The 23,721-nt window shown below is 51.7% G+C and overlaps 1 protein-coding gene across 9 annotated transcripts in view; it reads right to left on the bottom strand.

Annotated features, from left to right (window-relative positions):
- chl1b (cell adhesion molecule L1-like b) overlaps positions 1–23,721 on the bottom strand; it is a 1,336,546-nt gene that overhangs the window by 1,123,206 nt on the left and 189,619 nt on the right. The gene's annotated exons all lie outside the window — the stretch shown is intronic.

Genomic DNA, 23,721 nt, shown 5'->3' with positions numbered 1-23,721 from the left:
AAATTCAAATTTACTTTAAATACATTAGAACGTTAACGAGATATGCAAACCCCCAGGTACTCAATCACCCAAATGAATACATTGTTGCCCATTTGATAATTAGCTTAATAAATAACTAGAATTAAAATATGAATAATATCGTATTTGACATCATCCTTGCAGATTGACACAATTTGACAAATTATACTATATTTTGAGCAAGAAGGGAGAATTCAGGATAAAATAAGAAAATGCACGAAAGCGATCTGGTGATGGCAATATTTCCAAACAACCATCACGTTGCACTGAAGTTATATTTCATAACTCAAGTTTGATTCAGAAATGCTGTACAAACACACTATCATAAACTGCCTTGTCTAAATGATTCACTAAAATGTTGACATCCGGTTTGTATATACATTTAAAAAACATTTTTAACTTGTTAGCATGGTGAACTTGCAACTAGCATTACAGGCTAACGATGTTGGCATTGCTCTCTGAAATCCATAGATTTCAATGGAAATGATAATTAGGTGATTTCTATAAATCAGTGTTTGGAAATAGCTAGAAGCACTGTGGGTGTATGTACACCACATAGACTGTAGTTGATCATTAAGGCAGTTCACGACCTTCCCAAGGGCAATTAGGGATGGGAATTAAATGTTAGGATGGAGTCTTGTAGTGCAGTGGGTAGTGTCCCTGACACTTAATCAGACGTTCCAGGTCCACATCGCATTCTAAGACCCGATGACCAAGGAAGGTGTGTTCACAATGTGGCCAACCCGCTTGAATGTTGTAAGGGTCCTGTTAATTCCTTTATTTCCCTCTTCTTTATTTTTTGCTGTTATTATTTTGATCCATTGATGCTTAATGGACATGTATCTTCAAGTCAAGCAGCAGAGAAAATGAGGAATTCAAGAATAGTATGTGGTTCCAACAGCAGACTCTGTGGCACCTGAGAGATGGGGTGAGACTCCAAAAGGCCATATTCTACCCAGTCACAGGTGGTGATTGGATCTTGCCTGAGTGGGATGATTTCCAAAGACCTAAGGAAAGCAGAGTTGGTTCCTGGATGCTGAAAGATAAGGAACTGCTCTCTCTCTCTCTCCAGAAATGCTGTGAGCTGTTGTATTTTTGAATCCACAGAGAATCTAAATGAATAAATTTACAGTGGACATTTAACGAGTGTGCACATAATGTAACAGCAAAATAATCTGACAGTAGTAAATTTAATGTGATTTATTTTGTGATGGCTGTGAATAAAAGCAAACTCTGTTCCCTTTAGCAGTTCTCTTTAAGAATGGCACTGTTCCTCCTGAAAATAAGCACCAGCTTTGTGGGATTTCCTGCAGAAAAATTGCAAATTCTCGGAAATATTTTTGAAGTGACTTGTCATCTTTTGATCATGCATGGAATTTTGTAACAATGAAAGCAATTAAAACAAATTAATGTGCCAAATGAGCAAAATTTATTGGGCTGATTTACATTCTCTGTGGTCTTACTTTTTTTGCCTTATGCAGAGCCAGTTAAAGTTAATTTGCACTAAGTTTAGTATCCAGGATAGAGACACTACCACGATAATACCACACACAGACATGCAATAGCTGTTGGTAAAGACAGGGCATAACGGGTATAATGGGCAGCACGGTAGCACAGTGGTTAGCACAGTTGCTTCACAGTTCCAGGGTCCCAGGTTCAATTCCCTGCTTAGTTTGCACATTCTTCCCGTGTGTGCGGGGATTTCCTCCGGGTGCTCCTGTTTCCTCCCACAGTCCAAAGATGTGCAGGATAGGTAGATTGGCCATGATAAATTGCCCTCAGTGTCCAAAAAGGTTAGGTAGGGTTACTACTGGGTTATGGGGATAGGGTGGAGGCGTGGGCTTAAGTGGGGTGCTCTTTCCAAGGGCCAGTGCAGACTCGATGGTCCGAATGGCCTCCTTCTGCACTGTAAATTCTATGATTCTATGATACCTATGCTGTATGAAACTTGAGGTCCCAGATTTGATCAAATTCTTTGTTCCTGTGCAAATATGAATTAAGACGGCAGACATGTACTAAAAATGATGGTATTCTCCTTATATTTGAAATATATTTGAGAGGTTTTACATGCATCAAATGCAATGCTGGTTGCATTCTATTTCTTGACGCCATTTGTTATTTATAGTTTTGGAAAAGAACGTTTCTTTGCAATATGCTGTGCAGCGCCTCAAGATTTCGCAAAGGCAAATCATCAGTTAGCAGTATGACTTTCCTCTCCATTAATCTCATTTTGGGTTTCCCGTATGACAGAAAAGCCAAATTACTTTTTGTTCACTTAAGACCCAAGCCACTATGCTCCTACCAGAACTACATACAATATATAAATCGAACACCTTCTGGACTATTATGGGATATGACTTCCTTATTCAACTCAGTGGGCGAGATTCTCCGACCCCCGCCAGGTCGGAGAATCGCCGGGGGCTGGCGTGAATCCCGCACCCGCCAGTTGCCGAATTCTCCACCACCGGATATTCGGCGGGGGTGGGAATCGCGCCGCGCCGGTTGGCGGGCCTTCCCGCGCGATTCTCCGGCCCGGATGGGCCGAAGTCCCGCTGCTAAAATGCCTGTCCCGCCGGCGTAGATTAAACCACCTACCTTACCGGCGGGACAAGGCGGCGCGGGCGGGCTCCGGGGTCCTGGGGGGGGGGGCGCGGGGCGATCTGGCCCCGGGGGGGTGCCCCCACGGTGGCCTGGCCCGCGATCGGGGCCCACCGATCCGCGGGCTGGCCTGTGCCGTGGGGACACTCTTTCCCTTCCGCCTTCGCCACGGTCTCCACCATGGCGGAGGCGGAAGAGACTCCCTCTACTGCGCATGCGCGGGAATGCAGTCAGCGGCTGCAAAAGAGCCACTAGCCATGACGCTGAGGACTTTGAATGCTTGGGAAGGAATAATTGGGGGAGTGATGGAGCATAGGATCCGGTTATAAGCCGTCCATTTGCTGTTATGTGCTAGGGATCCAGAGGCATCAGTGGGAAACATTATGGGGATCTCACAGCGCTTTGGGGCCTTTTCCGGCTATAAGCTAAATATAGGAAAGAACAAATACTTGGTGGTTGGGGTACTGGGACGGAGAGGGGGGTTTGGTGGGTTGCTGTTCCTGCTAGCTGGAAGTCATTTTCAATATTTGGGAGTCCAGATGGCAAGGGACTGGGGGAAACTCCGGAGATTGAACTGCACAAATTGGTAGGGAAGGTGAAGACAGACCTGCAAAAAGATGGGACGGTCTCCCACTATCCCTGGCAGGCCGAGTTCAATTTATCAAGATGAATATCTTGCCAAGAGTTTTATTTTTATTTCAGTGCCTCCTGGTGTTCCTGCCCAAGGTGTTCTTCAGAGAGATCGACCGGCTTGTGACTTGATTTATTTAGGCGGGAAAGGGCCCGAAGATCAGGAGGACGACACTCCAGAGCAAGAGACAGGCACGGGCTTGACCTTGCCAAACTTTCAATATTACTATTGGGCGGCCGATGCTGAAAAAGTGTTAGAGGTGCGGGTTTTCGGAGGAGCTGTGGGTCCAGGTAGAAGCAGGGTCTGTGAGGGAGCAAGCCTGAGGGTGTTTGTCACAGCTCCGCTCCTGGTGGTGCCAAATAAACAGTTGGCTAACCCGGTCGTAGTAGCCACATTAAAAATTTGGAGGCAATTCCGTTAACATTTCAATTTGAAGGCAGCTTCGAGGCTAGCCCCCTTCTGTGCAAACCAGTTTTTCGAGCCTGCTAGGTCAGTTGTGAAGTTTAGAGAGTGGAAGGAAAAGTGGTTGGCGAAGGTGGGAGATTTATTTTTAGAAGGTCGGATTGCTAGCCTGCAGGAGGTGAAGGAGAAATATGTGCTTACTGATGCTGATGGGTTCTGGTATCTCCAGGTGCATAGCTGAGTCAAAAGACACTTTCCAGCCTTCCCGGTGAAACATCCTTCAACCTTGCTCAAGCGGATTTTCTCCTGCTCAGGGTCAGAGGTGGCCAGTATGTCGAGCATGTAGCATATAGATAGTGAGAGAGGAGTGTGTTCGGTTGAGGGTGTGAAGGTAAAGGGTGCAGAACAGCTGGTGCCGATCTTGGAAGAGGAGGTTTGGCGGGAGGCACTGAGGATGGTGAACGCGACCTTATGCTGCGCGAGGCTGAGTCTCATTCACCTAAAGGTAGTGTTTTGAGCACACCTCACAAAGGCTTGAAGGAGTCGGGTTTTGAATGCGGTGGAGGATAGACGTGGTCGGTGTTCCAGGAGGCTGGAGCATCACGCGCACATTTCCTGGTCGTGCTCAAAGCTGGTGGGCTTCTGGAGGTCCTTTTCTGATACTATGTCAGCAATCCTTAGCATTGGGTTGGAGCATGTGGTGGTGATTTTTGGGTTTCGGATGTGCTGGAGCTCCGGACAGGGCGGGGGCAGACGTCCTGGCATTTGCCTCGCTTGTGGCAAGGAGGCGGATCCTCTTGGGCTGGAGACCAACTACACTGCTAAGCGCCTTGGCACGGCTGGGTGATTGATAAGAGTTTTTGTCCTTTGAGAAGGCCAAGTTTACCGTGAGAGGGTCGGTGGGAGGGTTTTACCGTAGATGGTGCCTGATTATAATGTACTTTAAAGAGTTGATCACTGTTAGCTGTTGCGGGAGGTGGGGTGGAAATAGGGTGGGTGGGAGGGTGGTTTAGTGGTGAAGTTAAAGTGCTGTAAGGGGAAGTGGGGGGTGGGTGGGATTCTTACTATTTAGTTGTTATTCTGTGTTATTGTATGCTTTGTATAAAATTGTTAAAAATTATAATTAAAATAATCCCAAAAGAAAAATAAAGGACCAAATAAGGTCAGTGTTTCATTCCCAACAATGGCATCTCTTTCTCCAGCCCAAAATATCCGAAGCAATTTTGGAATCACAGTCCAGAAGGCAGAGTGTGTGAAACTTCTTCACAATGTTTTAATTTCTTCATAAATTTATCCAAAGCAAAACAACAACTGATGCCAATGTGTCTAGCTTCTAATCTTGGCTGTCGATCGACCTGGAAATGATCTTCATTGTCGCACTTGGACATCCTTTTTCCCCTTCATTGAACTGGGAAGGGGCTGACCACCCATCTTCATTTTTATTATCATTACTGTTCAAATTAGTCAATATTTTATCAGCCTGGAGTTCTTCATAAGGTTTTGTGCATTGAACAGAACTCAAAGTTATCACGACCCTGAAAGTAATGAGTATTAGTGTGAGGAGACTTTAAACTTTTACCATATGCCTCATACTGGTAAACAGAAGCTAGCTTCACCTCCCCAACAGCTAAATTGGAGCTTAATTTACATACATTATTGACTAAATGCCAGGAGAAGCCAATTATATCATAGAATCATAGAATTTACAGTGCAGAAGGAGGCCATTCGGCCTATTGACTCTGCACCAGCCCTTGGAAAGACCACCCCACATAAGCCCGCACCTCCACCCTATCCCCATAACCCAGTAACCCCACCTAACCTTTTCTCTTGGACACTAAGGGCAATTTAGCATGGCTAATCCACCTAACCTGCAAATCTTTGGACTGTGGGAGGAAACCGGAGCACCCGGAGGAAACCCACGCAGACACAGAGAGAATGTCCAGACTCCGCACAGGCAGTGACCCAAGCCCGGAATCGAGCCTGGGACCCTGGAGCTGTGAAGCAACTGTGCTACCGTGCTGCCTCTATCAATTCAAATACACACCAGTACAAATCACTGGCAGATTAAATTCCAGAGGAATAGCAGTTTGACCTTCAGGGATCCAAATGAGACTAATGGGATTATTCTTTTGCCGAATCCGAAAGTTTTGTGTGAAATTAGTCCCATCAGTCTGAACTCAATTCCTGGTTAGTCTGGATCCATGGATCAAAACTGTTCATAATTTGACAATAATTGGAAATCTTATTTGAGAATGTAAAAAATGGCTGATATATGGGAAATGCAAAATAACAAGCTTGACAGCTAAGTTAGAACATATGTAATAAAAAAAAAAGACAGCGGCACATTGGATGGGAAGTTGATGAGTGACAGGAAATAGAGAATGGTGAACAGTTGTTTTTCAAGCTGGAGGAAGATATAGTGCAGTTCCCCAGGGATCGGTATCCCGACCACTGCCTTTCTGGATTTCCGTTAAGGCCATAGACTCGGGGGCACAGGGCACAATTTCAAAGTTGACGACACAAAGACTTAGAAACATTGAGAACTGTGAGATGGATAGTGACAAAATTCAGAAAGAGTGGCAGGCTGATGGAATGGACGGACATGTGGCATATGAGATTTATTGCAGGCAAGTGTGAGGTGGTATATTTTCGGAGGAAGAACGAAAAGAGACAATTTAAGATAAAGGATATAATTCTAAAGGGGGTGCATGAGGAGAGGAACCTGGGGGTACATGTGTGCAAATGTTTGAAGGTAACTGGGCAGGCATATGGGATCCTGGAATTTATGAGTAGAAACGTAGGCACAAAAGTAAGGATGTTGTGATGAACATTTTTAAAATGCTGGTTTGGCCTCAGCAGTAATGTCCCCAATTCTGTGCACCACATCTTAGTCAGGATCTGAAGGCAGAGATGGGGCAGAAAAGATTTTGAGAAATGGTTCCAGGAACAAGGGGCGCGATTCTCCACTCCCACGCCTGGGCCGCCACAATTTCCGGGGCCGCCGGTCCGACGTCCTCCCACGATTCTCCCAAGCAGCGGGAACGGCCCGGTCGAGTTTCGCGGGTCGCAGGTCGGAGAATCGCCGGAGACACCCAAAATGGCCGTTGGCCACCGTGAATCCCACCCCCGCCCCCGCCGAAGTCTCCGGTACCGGAGATTGGGCGGGGGCGGGAATCGGGCCGCGCCGGTTGGCGGGACCCCCCACTCAATTCTCCGGCCCGGATGGGCCGAAGTCCCGCCCAGAAATTGCCTGTCCCGCCGGCGTAAATCAAAGCTGGTATTTACCGGCGGGACCAGGCGGCGTGGGCGGGCTCCGGGGTCCTGGGGGGGGCGCGGGGCGATCTGACCCTGGGGGGTGCCCCCACGGTGGCCTGGCCCGCGATCGGGGCCCACCGATCCGCGGGCGGGCCTGTGCCGTGGGGGCACTCTTTCCCTTCCGCCTCCGCAACGGCCTCCACCATGGCGGAGGCGGAAGAGACTCTCCCCACTGCGCATGCGCGGGAAACTGTCGGCGCCTGCTGACGCTCCCGCGCATTCGCCGGGAAACTGTCAGCGGCCGCTGACGCTCCCGCGCATGCGCCGCATTTCCGCGCCAGCTGGCGGGGCAACAAACGCCATTTCTGCCAGCTGGCGGGGCGGAAATCCCTCCGGCGTCGGCCTAGCCCCTCAATGTTGGGGCTCGGCCCCCAAAGATGCGGAGCATTCCGCACCTTTGGGCCGGCGCGATGCCCGTCTGATTGGCGCCGTTTTTGGCGCTAGTCGGCGGACATCGCGCCGTTGGGGGAGAATTTCGCCCCAGGTGTATGACGGAGATCAGGGTTTCCCAAACTTTGAGCCACAGAAACTCCCAAGTGCATCAGCAAATCTAAGCATTCTCATAATGTCGATGCCCTTTTGTCACAGTGAAATAGATGCAAACACAGAAATTAATGTTATCAAGTTTTTTCCACCGATACCAATGCATATGTTAGGAACTAGAAAGAGGCACACAGTCACAATTACATTCGCCAGATACATGGCCCCCTCACATTAAACCCTGGCCAACAATCCCCTCATGGTCCCCAATGTTACCCTCTGGAAGTAGTACCCACTTTAGGAGTGGGTAATCTGTTAATAATTAAAAAGTTCCCTTCTCAGCATCCAGTGCTCCAAGAGGCCTTGCTCTGATTGGCCTATTTCACCGCTGGAATTATTTTTGAATTTGGTCGGTTGTTCCTTTCAAACTAGGGTTTGCTGGTCACTTGGTGGCTGCCAGCTCCATGGACCCCCTGGAGACTCTTCACAGACCATCAGGGGTCCGCCAACCCTAATTTGGGAACCCCTGATGGTGATAATGAACTACTGACATCAGATAGCTATGTTTCAGATCCAAGAGACAGAGACAGAGACAGCGCGATGCCCATCTGATTGGCGCCGTTTTTGGCGCCAGTCGGCGGACATCGCGCCGTTGGGGGAGAATTTCGCCCCTGAGGCCCGGATGGGCCGAGCGGCCAGGCCAAAACGGCAGGTTCCCCCCCCGGCGCCGTCCACACCTGGTCGCTGCAGTCGTGGGCGGTGCGTGAATGCTGGGGGGGCGGCCTGTGGGGGGGCGAGGGGGGATCCTGCACCGGGCTTCACCTGGAATGTGGGGTGGCCCGTGATCGGTGCTCACCGATCGTCGGGCCGTCCTCTCTGAAGGAGGACCTCCTTCCTTCCGCGGCCCCGCAAGATCCGTCCCCCATCTTCTTGCGGGGTGGATTTAGAGAGGACGACAACCACGCATGCGCGGATGACGCCCGTTATGCGGCGCTGGCCGCGTCATCTATGCGGCGCCGCTTTTACGCAGGCGACAAGGCCTGGCACGTGTAGATGACGCGGCCCCGATCCTGGCCCATTGTCAGGGCCTGAATCGGTCGGGACCGGGGCCGTTCCGCGCCGTCGTGAACCTCAACGGCGTTCACAACGGCGCGGCCACTTCGGCGTGGGAGTGGAGAATCCCGCCCAAAGGACTTCAGTTTTGAGGATAGATTGGTGAAGCTGGGGCTGTTCTCCTTAAATAAGAGATGTTGAGAGATTTGATAGAGGTATTCAAAATCATGAGGTTCTGCATAGAGTGGATAGGGAGAAACTATTCCCATTGGCAGAGGAGTTGAGAATCAGAGGACAAAAGGCAAATTAACCAAAGGTGTCATGTGGAAAAGCTTTTTAACACACTGAGTGGCTACGACCGAGCGTATGCTCTTCCTGAGGATGTGGTGGAAGTAGATTCAATGGTAGCTTTCATAAGGGTATTGGATGAGGGGAAAACAAATTGCGGGATTGCAGGGAAAAGGTGGGAGAGTGGGATGCGATGAATTGCTCTTGAAGAGAGCCAGTGATTCGACACAGGGGAGCAAACGATCACCTTCGTTTTTATTAATTTACGGGATGTGGGCATCACTGGTTCGGCCAGCATTTATTGCCCATCCCCAGTTGCTCGTCAGAAGGTGTTGGTGAGTTACTTTCTTGAACCGCTGCTGTCCCTGAGGTGTAGGTCCACCCACTGTGCTGTGAGGGAGGGAGTTCAAAGATGTTGTCGCAGCGACAGCAAAGAAACAGCGATATATTTCCAAATCAGGGTGGTGAGTGACTTAGAGGGTAACCTCCAGGTGGTGGGGTTCCCAGGTATCTGCTGCATTTGTCCTGCTGCGTGGTAGTGGTCGTTGATTTGGAAGGTGCTATCTAAGGAACCTTGGTGAGTTACTGCAGTGAATGTTGTAGATGGTACCCGCATGGCTGCCACTGTTCGTCGGTGGTGGAGGGTTTGAATGTTTGTGGAAGGAGGAGCAATCAAGCGGGCTGCATTGACCTGGATGGTGTCAAGCTTCTTGAGTGTTGTTGGAACTGCACTCATCCAGGCAAGTGGAGGGTATTCCATCACTCCTGATTTGTGCCTTGTAGATGGTGGACAGGTTTTGGGGGGTCAAGAGGTGAGTTACTCGCCATAGGATTTATATCCTTTGACCTGCCCTGGTAGCCACAGTATTAATGTGGCTAATTCAGTTCAGTTTCTGATCAATGGTAACCCCCAGGATGTTGATTGTGGGGAATTTAGCAATGGTAATGCCATTGAATATCAAGGGGCGATTGTTAGATACTCTCTTGTAGGAGACAGCCATTGACTGGCACTTGTATGACGCAAATGTAACTTGCCACTTGTCAGCCCAAGCCTGGAAATCGTCCAGGTCTTGCTTTATTTGGACATAGACTGCTTCATTATCTGAGCAGCCGTGAACATTTTGCAGTCATCAGTAAACATCTCACTTCTGACCTTATAATAGAAGGCAGGTCATTAATGAAGCAGCTGAAGATGGTTGGGCCTAGGACACTATCCTGAGCACCCCTGCAGTGATGTCCTGGAGCAGAGATGATTGACCTCCAGCCACCACAACCATCTTCCTTTGTGCCTGGTATGACTCCAACCAGCGAAGAGTTTTCCCTGATTCCCATTGACTCCAGTTTAGCTCGGACTCCTTGATGCTATACTTGATCAAATGCTGCCTTGATTTCAAGGGAAGTTACTCTCACCTCACCTCTAGCATTCAGCTGTTTTGTCCATGTTTGACCCAAGGCTGTCATGAGATCAGGAGCTGAGTGACCCTGGTGAAGCTCAAACTGAGCATCCGTGAGCAAGTTATTGCCGAGCAAGTGCTGCTTGATAGCACTGTTGATGATTCCTTCTATCACTTTGCTGATGATGGATTAGTGTGAAAGGGCGGAATTGGCTGGGTTGGATTTGCCCTGTTTCTTGTGTACAAGACACACCTGGGCAATTTTTCATATTGCCGGGTAGATGCCAGTGTTGTAGCTGTACTGGAACAGCTTCCATTCTATAACTGTTCTATGATTTTATAAAAATGTCATGGTGGCAGCATGGCGTGATATATGTGCTTTATGGACCAAGACTGAGCAAAACAGTTGGCTCAGTTGATAGCACCATCACCTCTGAATTAGGAGTTTGTGGGCATCAATCTCTTTCCAAAGATTCATCTCTCAATATGCCCTGACATTTTGGCCCTTTTATAGTTTAGAGTGTCATGCAAGAGAAACAATCTCCTTAACTGACATGAAAATCACAGCACCGTTCTCACTATCAACTGGTGACAAGAGGACATGCCACAGCAGTTGTGTGATATAGCATAACTACAACTCAGAATTTACCCTGTAATTGCTTCATAGCAACATCAATCATTGATGACCTGGCTGTCATGTTTTCCAATGATATAAAAGCACCAATCACTCATAAGCATGTTGTGGGTTAATTCATTTAGACTAGGCACATAAGAACATATATACTAATGAGGCTGGATTTCTCATCCAGAGCCTGCCGCAAGATCGCCATGGACAGGACGGGGCCATGTAAAGGTCCATCGACCTCGGGCGGGAATTTCCAGTCGCTGAAAAATTCCACCCATGGTTAGAGAACTTGAAGACATCAGCAACAGAGCTGTGTCTGCTGGGTTCTGCACACAGGCTGAAATTAAACTGAGGCTGGATCACATGATAGACTTCTCTTGGGATGTCATTCTGTTATCCCTCAAAGGCATATTACACAGAGGCAAATAAATGCCCTGAGCGTTCTTCAGACTTTGCAACATGATGTCTCCTGAGAGTTCCCAAAATCTTTGCGGATTGTGAATGCTAACTCTTGTGAATCCTGGCCTCTGGTCTGACAAGATCTAGTTATTTTACCTTTGCCTGATTACTGGTTGAGGGAGACCCGAATTAATTCAATGTGCGAAGAATAGAAATTGAGGAAATACTTGCAGTGTCAGAGATGGGACAAAAGAACCGGAGTCAAGAAGAGGAGATTTTTTGTTTATGCAGTGAGTTGTTATCTGGAATGCACTGCCTGAAAGGGTGGGGTAAGGAATTCCAGTATTAAAAGGGAACTGGATAAATATTTTAACGAGCGAGATTTGCCTGGCTACAGGGAAAGGGCTGGGGCAAGGGCTGGGGCATAGTTCCTCATTGAATAGTTATGTCAAAGAGCTGGTACTGACTTGGTAGATGAAATGGTCTCTTTGTAATAATAATAATCTTTATTATTGTCACAAGTAGACTTACATTAACACTGCAAAGAAGTTACTGTGTAAATCCCCTATTCGCCACATTCTAGCGCCTGTTCAGGTACACAGAGGGAGAATTCAGAATGTCCAATTCATCTGACAGCACAGGCTGAATTCTCCAAAATAGGGCTATGTCCCCACACCGGCGTAAAAACATTAGCGTTCCACGCCAGGCATTCCTTAAAAAAATTAAGACCTATTTACCTCCCTGCAGGGGGCTGGCAGGGCCCCAGAGTGCTTCCCGCAGCTTTCGCTGTGCTAACGGGCTCCCGCAATTCCAGTTCCGAGTCCACGCATGCGCACGGCGGCAGCATCCAGCGGCCTAGCCGAACGCGATGGCGGATTCAGCCGGCGGACCTGGACCTGCAAAGAAGGTCCCAGTGATCTGCCCCGCGCCGCTCCATCAAACCCGCCCGATCGCCGCCCCGGCTGCCCATTAGGCCCCCCCTCCCACCTCCCCCCCAGTACTTGATCCCCCCCCCCCCCGACCAAGACGGCCACGGACTGAGTCTGCAGCCGCCGCGCGAGAGTCCCGACCGGCCAGACGTGGTTAGAACCACGTGTCGGGAATTCGGCCGGTTGGGACCGGAGAATCGCTGGGAGGGCCTCTGGCCATGGCCCCCCAGCTGTGCCTCCTAAATCATGCGCGAGTGATTCTCCGGAGACCGGAGAATTGTGGGAGTGGCGTTGGGCACGATTCGGGCGTAAAAGTGGATTCTTTGCCCCCGCGCCAAACGCGATTTTGCCGCGGGGCTGCAGAGAATCCAGCCCCAGGTCTTTCGGGACTTGCCGGAGAAAACCGGGGCACCTGGAGGAAACCCACTCATACACGGGAGAAGGTGTAGACTCCGCACAGACTGTGATCCAAACGGGAATTGAACCTGGGACCCTGGCGCTGTGAAGCAACAGAGCTAATCACTGTGTTACCATGCTGCCAATATCATTCCATGATTCTATAAATATCTACACTGTTTGCTTATTTTTATAATCCAGGTTACATAAAGGGGGGCACGGTCGCACAGTGGTTAGCACAGTTGCTTCACAGCTCCAGGGTCCCAGGTTCAATTCCCGGCTTGGGCCACTGTCTGTGTGGAGTTTGCATTTTGTCCCCGTGTCTGCGTGGGTTTCCTCCCACAGTCCAAAGATGTGCAGGTTGGGTGGATTGGCCATGCTAAATTGCCCTTAGTGTCCAAAAAGATTGTGAGGGGTGACTGGGTAACTGGGATAGGGTGGAGGTGTGGGCTTAGGTAGGGTGCTCTTTCCAAGGGCCGTTGTAGACGCGATGGGCCAAATGGCCTCCTTCTGAACTGTAAATTCTATAATTCTATGATAAGGATATGCCTCTGTATAACAAAAGTAAAAAGTTATCCTGGTGTGTAAATGGACTGCTGTGTTTACCTCTGGGCTAATTTTACCTGAAGTGCTTTGAGATGTTTCAGAGATATGATAAGGCAATACAGAAATGCAACATTTTTAATTACAAAAACTTTACACACTTTACCAGATAAAAATAAATAGTATTGCAGCGTTCTAACTGTATAAACACAACAGTCCTTAATCTATTAGTAATTAAATGCTGAATCTAGATAACTTTGGTAAAAGGAGATAGTTTGTAAAATTGCATGCTAACAGTTAATCCAAATACAGTAGCTGCTTCAATTTAGCAGGATGTAAGCTGGCAAGTTAAATGGAATCTTGAAAATGAAATGGAAGGCAATCGAGGCACGTTTTCCACATGCTGTGGAAAAACCCTCAAAAGATGATCGCAGCAATCATTGAGGGAGTGGGTGAAGCTGCATGCACAGCAACAGGACACTTCCAGGGGTTTGAAGAATAACTGGCCAATCAGGGACAGTCAGAAGTCACAATTAAGCAGTCTGAGAACTTGTGATGTTGCCTGCAGCAACGGGAAAACAAACTAGCACTCAAAAAAAGTCAGCCTGTCCCAAACAGCACCAGAGAATGAATTAATATTTATGTGTGTTGAAAAAAGCATAATCCCTTCATGAAAAATAGTTAGGCAAATCAAATTATTCCTGGTATATTTAACAGCTGCTACAATGCTTATGGAGCAACATGTATGAAAATGCACAATTGCATTGTATAAATATCAATGATATTCACTAACCCAGACCCAGAAAAAAACACCTTCTGTAATGTTTTCTTACAACACCGTTTATATTTTCAGCCAGTTATTGAAATTAAATTTTCAAGGCTCTTATAGACACAAACCCACATGTCAGCAATTTACACATTCAGGTGATAGAAATGTGCACATCAGCAAATCACACTCCCCTGCAGAAAATAGCAGCACAAATCCCAATTGCACTAAAGCGTTTCCCTCAATCTTGGACGGCAAATGTGATCTTCAAATCAATAGTGAAATTTCCTGTTCTGATGAAGCCAAGTATCATTAAATGTTACACTTCTAAGATCAGTATTGCAGTGAGGTATCCAAGTGGGTTCACTTCTTCAAATGTGTTGCTCTTATTTAAAATGTGTTGCTCAGGTATTTAAAATGAAAATAGAGAGAGACAGGCCTAAACACCGATGTTCTTTGTCTGAGTCCACAGCAGCCAAATGTGGAAGCAAAACCAAAAACAGCTCACAGCGTCACAGTCCAGCTCCACCCACACAATGACATCACTGAAGCCATGTGATAAGACAAATTTAATTTAAACACAGAAGTAACCACATTGACATTAAATAAATAGCTCTACAATTATCAGTTAAACAGTTCTTAAATAAAAGGAAAAACTTCAATGTACTATCAACACATGCCATTCGTTCTAATTAAGCAACCCAAAACAGTTCAAATGCCACTTATAAATAAAGTTAACAAAACAGGTTACTGGCTTAGCTCTGCAGACCTTTGGATAGAGTTCCTTTCAACAGCAAATCCAGTACACTTCTGCTGAGCCTAAAAGCATTTGGCAAAACTGCTGCTCAACTTTAAATCCTGGAACAGAGTTCAAGACGACAGACAGATCTGGCCCCTCCAATTAATTATATCATCTGTATCCACAAAGTTCCCTGATCTGCTTAGCTAGGACTAAGTACAATCCCTAATAAATTATCTACACTCCAGGGAAACTCCAGCAATCACATCACTATTTCATTTGCCCTTTATCTGTAACCAAGTAAGTGATTGGAATGAATGATTACCTCACCTTTTATGGATCTTTAATACAGCTTTAGTAGACACACTGCCTATATGTATTTTAAACCAGGGTTTATAATAACATTACTGCAACAGAATATAAAATATCATATATCACAATTTCTACATTCATCACATGCTATATCAATATTGATGTCTGGAGGTGGTCAACATCGCAACATCAAATAGATGAACAGGTTTCCTGCTCAAGGCTATTGGAGGGATTGCTCAGTATGGTGTGAAAAAAATGGATGTTGGTGCCAGCCCTGGTAATCCCACAAACCCAACACAAATGTTTCATTTCCTTCAAATTATACAGGCATGGTTGGTCACTGCTTAATAAATGAACCATGGCTTCATTTTGCAAAGCAGCCATTTCCATGAATAATATTTATGTGCGTGAACACCTCATCACCATTAAGTGCAAATCATTTCTATTGTGTAAACGACAGGAGAAAAATGAGGAAACTTGGTGACAATATGGATGCCTCCATGTTACCTGCACCTGAGGAATGCTTGCTGACAATCTATCACAGCAGGAAGTATGCAGTGCACACATATCAGACAAGTTACATACGCATGGTAAAGGACTATCAGTTGGGCAGGATATAAACCCTTTATATAGGTTTATATCCTGCCCAACTGATAGTCCTTTACCATGTGTATGTAACTTGTCTGATATGCGTGCACTGCATACTTCCTGGTGTGATAGATTTCCCTTGGAGTAGCTAAGAACAGCTGCTGTTGCACTGCCAGGAACAACAGTGATAAATGCACAGTCTTAATGTACATAATTATGGTTACAGATTAAAGGTAATGATACTGTTGTGATCCCTATAGGAACTGAAAACTTTTTAAATTAGATAAATTTTTCAGCAACAGATGGAAAGGGCTGAAGGACAAGATTCCACGTTTCAAAACTTTTACTGGAACATCAACATAGATCAACATTAACAAAACAAATAAAAAAGTAAGTTATGCACTAACCGACTTATGAAACCTTTGCACTGTGTGCCGCGCTTCCAGCAAAGAAGCAGAATTTCAGAAATAGTCCCAGTCACTCTCAGCTCTTCAGCAGATTTAGCCCCACCACACCAGATTTAAACTTCCAATGTTCTTCGACAATACCTCCTCTCAGCCTGGGTTTTCCTGGATATGATTACCACCAGAAGACATACCTTGATGACACCCTGGGCGTCATTCTCCGACCCCCCGCCGGGTCGGAGAATGGCCGTTGGCCGCCGTGAATCCCGCCCCCGCCCCCGCCGAAGTCTCCGCTCCCGGAGATTGGGCGGGGGTGGGAATCCGGCCGCGCCGGTTGGCGGGACCCCCCGCTGGATCCTCCGGCCCGGATGGGCCGAAGTCCCGCCCAGGAATTGCCTGTCCCGCCGACGTAAATCAAACCTGGTATTTACCGGCGGGACCAGGCGGCGTGGGCGGGCTCCGGGGTCCTGGGGGGGGGCGCGGGGCGATCTGACCCCGGGGGGTTCCCCCACGGTGGCCTGGCCCGCAATCGGGGCCCACCGATCCGCGGGCGGGCCTGTGCCGTGGGGGCACTCTTTCCCTTCCGCCTCCGCCACGGCCTCCACCATGGCGGAGGCGGAAGAGACTCTCCCCACTGCGCATGCGCGGGAAACTGACAGCGGCCGCTAACGCTCCCGCGCATGCGCTGGGAAACTGACAGCGGCCGCTGACGCTTCCGCGCATGCGCCGCATTTCTGCGCCAGCTGGCGGGGCAACAAACGCCATTTCCGCCTGCTGGCGGGGCGGAAATCCCTCCGGCGTCGGCCTAGCCCCTCAATGTTGGGGCTAGGCCGCCAAAGATGCGGAGACCTCCGCACCTTTTTGCCGGCGCGATGCCCGTCTGATTGGCGCCGGCTTTGGCGCCAGTCGGCGGGCATCCCGCCGTTGGGGGAGAATTTCGCCCAGCCTGTTCCTGAAATCTTCAAGAGCTCTGTCTGTTCCATTCCTTTTAAACAGAAACAGACTTCTCACCAATGTCCTGTGTCTTGGCCCCTGGGCTAGTATGCGGTCAATTCCAGCCCGACTTGACCCGGAGTGGCAACACAAGTGAAATCAGATGTTATTTTAAAATACCTGAGAACCGGGAGAAAATGTGAAAAAGAATTAAAATATTTTTAAAATAAAAAAAAATACCTGAGAACCTCGGTTGGGCCCAATAAACGCCAGTCACCAGGGGCGAAATTCTCTGTTATCGGCGGAACGTCCGCCGATCGGCGCAAAAAACGGCGCTATTCTGACTTGCGTCTCCCCCATATCCCCCCCTCCCCCATATCCCCCCCTTCCCCATATCCCCCCCTCCCCATATCCCCCCCTGCCCCATATCCCCCCTTCCCCCATATCCCCCCTCCCCCATATCCCCCATATCCCCCTCCCCCATATCCCCCCTCCCCCATATTCCCCCTTCCCCCTGTCCCCCCTCCCCCATATCCCCCATATCCCCAAGTGAATCCAGCCCTAACCTTAACCTCTGCAATGCACGCGCAACCGATGGCGTGCATTCATATACCTGCCTAACAGTGTTGCCTTTTACCCCTGCCACCCCCCCCCCCCCCCCCACAGGATAAGCGCGCACACAACAATAGGGAGCATGTGAGGACTGGAGGAGGCCCCGCTGATGAGAAGCCACTGACCAAACACGAGGAAAGGGCCCTGGAACTGGCTGGTGGACCTGACGACCGGGAGGTTGCTGATGCAGAGGTCGGGGGCGTAGTAGCAAGTGAGCCACCGACAGCCCGTCCCCATATCCCCCCTCCCCTATATCACCTGATCACTGCCTGATGTCTAACCATGCGTGCTTCATTGTGTATCGCAGGACCAAACGTCCAGGCACCCATCCCCGCAGATGCAGACCGCCCGCAGGAGGCCACGGGAGACGGAGAGACACGGACCCTCCAGCATGCGACGCCCGCAGGATGCCCCTCGGAGGCCACGGGAGACGGAGAGACCCCGACCCTCCAGCATGCGACGCCCGCAGGATGCCCCTCGCATACCACGGGAGACGGAGAGACCCGGAGCCTCCAGCATGCGACGCCCGCAGGATGCCCCTCGCACACCACGGGAGACGGAGAGACACGGACCCTCCAGCATGCGACGCCCGCAGGATGCTCCTCGGAGGCCACGGGAGACGGAGAGACCCGGACCCTCCAGCATGCAACGCCCGCAGGATGCCCCTCGCACACCACGGGAGACGGAGAGACCTGGAGCAACAGGGAGACGACACCCCCGTCACGTGCGGGAGCGACCACCCAGCGACGAGGGGGGCAGCCACAGGCCCCCGTCACATCCGAGCCAGGACACCACTACCCAGGACACCACTACCCAGGACACCACTACCCAGGACACCACTACCCAGGAAGACGAAATACCGGACAGTGACTCAGAGTGGATGGGTGGAGACGAACCCCCACCCCAAAGTGCCATGGACTCAGATTGGGACGAAGAGCACGACACAACGCCACTGCTGTCACCAACACCCTCCACCATCGCAGAATCACTCACCTCGGTTGGGCACTTTAGTGATGAGGCGTCTGGTACACTCACTGGTGCGCACAACACAGCCGTCCCGGTACAGCAGGTGGAGGTAGGAGCAGCAGAGGGGCCGGGCGGTCAGAGGGCTGCCCAGCCCAAGCGAACATCTGCCGCCCAGATGGATCCCGGGTTCCTGGAGTTACCACACCCACACATAGATCCGATGCAACCACCGACCCGGAGATGAGCGAAGAGGGTGACGGCCGGCTTGCGGCGGCTGCAGTCGCAGGTGGAGGAGTCCACCCGCGTCCAGGAGCTGGGAGTGGTTCCGGTCATGCGTGCCAACCAGGCTGACACCGCACGGGTGGCGTCCGCAGTGGAGGCAATGGGTGCGACGGTGTCAGACATGGGGAACAGTTTGCGAGGCCTGGGGCTTTCCGTGCAGGCGGCGTCTGTGGCCCAGGACATGGCTGCCCTCTCACAGGAGGCCATGAGCCAGTGCCAGCGCCAGATGGCAGAGGCGCTCAACGCCATAGCCCAGTCTCTGCAGGCCATGGCCCAGTCTCAGCAGGCCATGGCCCAGTCTCTGCAGGCCATCGCTGAGGGCATCGGCGCCAGTGGCCATGTGCGAGTCGCACTGTCACAGACAGGGTTTGCCAACCCCCTGGGCTCCATGCCTGCAAACCTGCAGACCCCTGTCGATACCAGCACGGGCCTCCAGGACTGGCAGCGCCAGATGTCGGGGGGGCGTCGGATGGCCAGTCCGTTCGCATCCCCCACCCATGTAGAGGCCTGGGGGCCATCGGGCACCCCGAGGGAGGAGGAGGTGGTGTGGTCCGTCCCGGCTCCCCCTGTAGGGATGGTCCCGGAACACCGCGACACCTCGGACTCCCCCCCTTCTGTCCCAGGTGCATCGGGTGGGCAACGGGCAGGACAGGCTGGCAGCTCGCCAGCCCAGTCACCCGGGCCGCAACCTGGCCCATCTAGGCCAGGACGCCCCAGGAAATGGCCGCCAAAGGGATCCAGTGTCAGAGTGCAGGAATCACAGGAGTCCACCTCCAGTTCCGCTGTACCGTCTGGGGAACCACGTAGACGTAGTCAAAGGGCCCGTAAGGCCAAACAATTAGACACTGAGTAAGTTGGCACGGGTGTAGGGCACCGATGAGTTTTAGGGGCTAGGACACGTGCATGAACGTTATTAAAGTCAATGTTACACCTACAGAAGCTGCCTTTGTGCTCTGTCCAAAGCGTGCGGGGTTGTCATGTACGTTGAGCGCAAGTGCGTGTGTGAGGGGTGGTCTTACCTCAGCACCAGGTGAGTCTGCCCCCTTCCCCCTGAGCCGCCATCAACATCCCCCGGGCAGAGGACGGGACCGTGCGCTGCAGTGTCACAGCCGCATGCAGGGCTGGTCCGGGTGGATGGTGGTACTGTGGCCATGGGTCAGACATAGTCCAACGATGTGGAGCCAGGAGCTCACCGCAGGGCGGGTTGTCATCATCCTCCATGGCCTGCAATAGACATGCGTCCACCCGCAACTGTGTGAGCCCGGCCCATTGTGCCGCAGGTGGATCGGCAATGGGGGGGGGGGGTGGTGTGCATGCGGGTGGGGTGGGTGGGGTTGGGGAGTGGGGTGAGGGTGCTGGGTGGGTGGATGGTTGGGGGGTGTGGGTGGTCGGCTGTTGCCATGGTGTGCGGTCTGTGGCCATACTACCCGATTCCCACGCCCATCTAGTCAGTGAAGCGGGCGGCTATCAGTCTGTCCCGTGCCCGCTGGGCCAGCCGGTAACGGTGGACAGCCACCCGCCTGTGTCTAGCCCAACTGCCCTGACCATTACCCCCATCCCCCTCATCTGGCGAGGACTGCGCCTCTTCCTGCTGCTCGTCCACTCCGCCCTCCTCTGCCTGCGGCACATCGCCCCTCTGCTGGGCTATGTTGTGCAGGACGCAGCACACCACAATGATGCGGCCGACCCTATCTGACCGATACTGGAGGGCGCCCCCAGAGAGGTCCAGGCACCTGAAACGCATCTTCAGCATGCCAAAGCACCTCTCTATCACTCCCCTTGTCGCTATATGGGCATCATTGTAGCGGTTCTCCGCCTCATTGCGTGGCCTCCGTATAGGCGCCATCAGCCACGATCGCAATGGGTAGCCCCTGTCGCCCAGCAACCAGCCCCTCAGCCGGGGATGGCGTCCCTCGTACATGCCGGGGATGGATGACCGCGACAACACGTATGAGTCGTGTACACTGCCTGGGTAACGGGCGCAGACGTACAGGATCATCATGCGGTGGTCGCAGACCACCTGTATGTTCATCGAATAGGTCCCCTTCCTATTGGTGAACACGGCCCTGTTATCTGCAGGTGGCCGCACGGCGACGTGCATCCCATCAATCGCGCCCTGGACCATGGGGAACCCGGCCACGGCAGAGAAGCCCACGGCCCGGGCATCTTGGCTGGCCCGGTCCACAGGGAAGCGGATGTAGCGGTGCGCCATGGCATATAGGGCATCTGTCACTGCCCGGATGCACCGATGCACTGATGTCTGCGATATGCCGGACAGGTCCCCACTCGGTGCCTGAAATGACCCCGTTGCATAAATGTTCAGGACCACCGTAACCTTGACGGACACGGGGAGAGGGTGTCCCCCGCCAGTGCCACGCGGTGACAGGTGTGCCAGCAGGTGGCAGATGTGTGCCACGGTTTCCCGCCTCATCCGGAGTCTCCTCCTGCATTCCCGGTCCGTGAGGTCCTGGTATGACTGCCGGGGCCGGTACACACGGGGCGCCCTCGGGTGCCTCCGTTGCCGTGGGGCCGGGACGTCCTCCTCCCCCTCCTCGTCCTGTCGGTCAGGTGTCCGTCCAGCCTGGGCGGCTGCCGCCTGTCCCTCTGCGGCAGCCTGCGCCGCCTCTCTGACACGCTCCTCCTCCTCCTCATCCAGGGCAACATAGACATTAGCGGCTGCCGCCACGGCGGCCAACATCGCTGGATGATCGGAAAACATGACGGCCTGGTGGGGGGGAGGGGAACGACGATATGTCATCATTGCCCATATCCCCTCCTCCCCCCAGCCAGGTGGCATGGACCGCATGGGTCCAACTGTTGGAGGCTGGCACCTGGCCAGGTGGACCAACTCACTTGCCCTCGCATCCCCCTCCCCGGCACGGACCCCAACCTCCTCCCCGGCACGAACCCCCCCCCCCAACCTCCTCCCCGGCACGGACCCCAACCTCCTCCCCGGCACGGACCCCGCCCAACCTCCTCCCCGGCATGGACCCCCCCCAACCTCCTCCCCGGCACGGACCCCCCATCCCCCTCCCCGGCACGGACCCCCACCCCCCAACCTCCTCCCCGGCACGGACACCCCCCCAACCTCCTCCCCGGCACGAACCCCCCCCCCAACCTCCTCCCCGGCACGGGCCCCATCCTCCTCCCTGGCACGGACCCCCCATCGCCCTCCCGGGCACGGACCACCCCCCAACCTCCTCCCCGGCACGGACCCCAACCTCCTCCCCGGCACGGACCCCCCATCCCCCTCCCCGGCACGGACCCCCCCCCCAACCTCCTCCCCGGCAAGGACCCCCCCCCATCTCCCTCCCCCTCCCCGGCATGGACCCCCCCAACCTCCTACCCGGCACGGACCCCAACCTCCTCCCCGGCACGGACCCCCATCCCCCTCCCCGGCACGGACCCCCCCCAACCTCCTCCCCAGCACAAACCCCCCATCCCCCTCCCCGGCACGGACCCTCCCCAACCTCCTCCCCGGCACGGACCCCCCCATCCCCCTCCCCGGCACGGACCCCCCCCCAACCTCCTCTCCGGCACGGACCCCAACCTCCTCCCCGGCACGGACCCCCCATCCCCCTCCCCGGCACGGACCCCAACCTCCTCCCCGGCACGGACCCCCCATCCCCCTCCCCGGCACGGACCCCCCTCCCGGCACTCCCCCGGAGCCCAGCCCACTCTAACCACCCCCCCCCCCCGCCGCACACACACACACACAACCCGAGACACATCTCTCCACACACATTCAGACTGCGGCCACGCCATCGCCTGCCCAGAGCCAACCTCCCAGGCCGTCACTCACCTCCACGCTGGTCGGCGTGACCCTGGAGCACAGGGTCACGCTGATGAAAAGGAGGTTTAATTTACGTCGACGTGAACGGTCATCACGTCGACGGGACTTTGGCCCATCCGGAAGGGAGAATATCGGCAGGCCGAAAATCGGCTGCCTTGCGCAGACCAGTGCCATTCTCCGACGGCAGCGGCGACATTAACGCCCCGCCGACTTTTCTCCCTTCGGAGACTTCGGCAACTGGCGGGGGCAGGATTCACGGCGGCCAACGGCCATTCTCCGACCCGCTGGGGGTCGGAGAATGTCGCCCCAGGTTTGTAAATTTAACACAAGTAGCCTTTTATTATTTAACAGTAATATAATAAAACTAACAAAAATTTAACTGATTACCTAATACCCCTTACCCAACGCACCCCCCCCCCCCCCGCTTTCCAACTCACCCTACTCTACACACACCTGCACATACACACAGAAAACATAGTGGGAAAGGGTGGTGGAGAGGGAAAGAAAATGATGATAAACTAAAAAGGATAAAAGATCTCCGATGCACTATGATGGTTTTCAGTTAAAGTCTTTCAGGAGTTCAAGCTTTCGCTTCAATGCTTCTTCCTTCTAAGCAGAGAGAGGTTTCTCTGGCAAAACTGTCTACTTTGTTTGTAGATTCAAAATCATTTCAAATATATAGTAAAGTTGTGCCAAGCACTCACTGGCTTTAGAACAATAAAGCAGTTCTTTACATTAGCAGTGAGAGAGAGAAAAAGTTCCTTATTTGTTCATGGTCTAATTATTTCTGACTAGCTCTCTCCCAAAAGCATCCCGCAGGAATCAGTCACTGATTGTTGTCAACCAGAACACTGCGCCTAGTCAACCCATAGGTTGTCAGCCAGCTAGCCAATCAAACCTACTTCCTCCAAAGCTAGTTTGAAGGATTCCCTCGGCACTGACGATTAATATACTATGATTATTATTTTTGTTTTCTTCTCACTTATAAATATCTTGTAACCTCATAGCCAGAAATAATGAAATGGTAATATTTGCTGATTCACAGAATGCTTAAGGGTTTTGAGGCATTAGCAAGAAAGAGCTTTGTAAGCAAAGAGAGAAATTGTACCAGCAAGGAATAAATGAGTAATAGTCAAAATTCTTCCACATGAGAATAACGTTTATTACAAATGAATAATACATTGATCAACAAAGTAAGAATACTCAAAAATAGCTAAACTGGAATGCAACTTTTATCATAGAATTCCTACAGTGG

This window comes from Scyliorhinus torazame, chromosome 13 (genome assembly GCF_047496885.1).
Source record: "Scyliorhinus torazame isolate Kashiwa2021f chromosome 13, sScyTor2.1, whole genome shotgun sequence".
NCBI lineage: Eukaryota > Metazoa > Chordata > Chondrichthyes > Carcharhiniformes > Scyliorhinidae > Scyliorhinus > Scyliorhinus torazame.
Note: the sequence above shows the minus strand (reverse complement) of the source record. Positions and strands in the feature narration are given on the sequence as shown.